This window comes from Triticum dicoccoides, chromosome 2B (assembly GCF_002162155.2).
Source record: "Triticum dicoccoides isolate Atlit2015 ecotype Zavitan chromosome 2B, WEW_v2.0, whole genome shotgun sequence".
NCBI lineage: Eukaryota > Viridiplantae > Streptophyta > Magnoliopsida > Poales > Poaceae > Triticum > Triticum dicoccoides.
The window spans coordinates 697823942-697824586 of NC_041383.1; positions in this window are offsets into that span (position 1 = coordinate 697823942).

Here is a 645-nt window from a genome sequence, read left to right on the forward strand (position 1 = left end):
GGATGTGGGTCGGGGTGTGGTGTCAGGGTGTCGGTTGGTCAGGGGTCGGGGTGTGTGTCAGGGTATCGGGGGTCGGTGTCGGGGTGTCGGGTGTCAGGGGTCGGGGTCTCTTTTTTCCTTGTCTTCTTCTCTTCTTCTTCTTCTTCTTCTTCTTCTTCTTCTTCTTCTTCTTCTTCTTCTTCTTCTTCTTCTTCTTCTTCTTCTTTCTCCTCCTCCTCCTCCTCCTCCTCCTCCTCCTCCTCTTCTTCTTCTTCTCCTCCTCCTTTTTCCTCTTCTTCTTCTTTTCTTCTTACTTCTTCTCCCTCCTCCTCCTCCTTCTACTTCTTCTTCTAAACTAAAACTAAAACTAATCTAAAATAAACTAAACTAAAATAAACTAAAACTAAAACTAATCTAAAATAAACTAAACTAAAACTAAAACTATAACTAAAACAGAAACTAAACTAAAAGAAACAAAAAGAAACTAATTAAAAAAGGGGGAGGAGCTCACCTGCAGGAGGAGGCGGCGACCTGGTGGAGGGGGAGGCCGAACGGCCGCGGCGGCCGCTGGAGGAGGCGGCGACCCGGTGGAGGGGAGGCCGAACGATCGCAGTGGGACGGGGCGGTGACGGCGACGGGGCGGGGACGGCCGCGGCGGGATGGGGC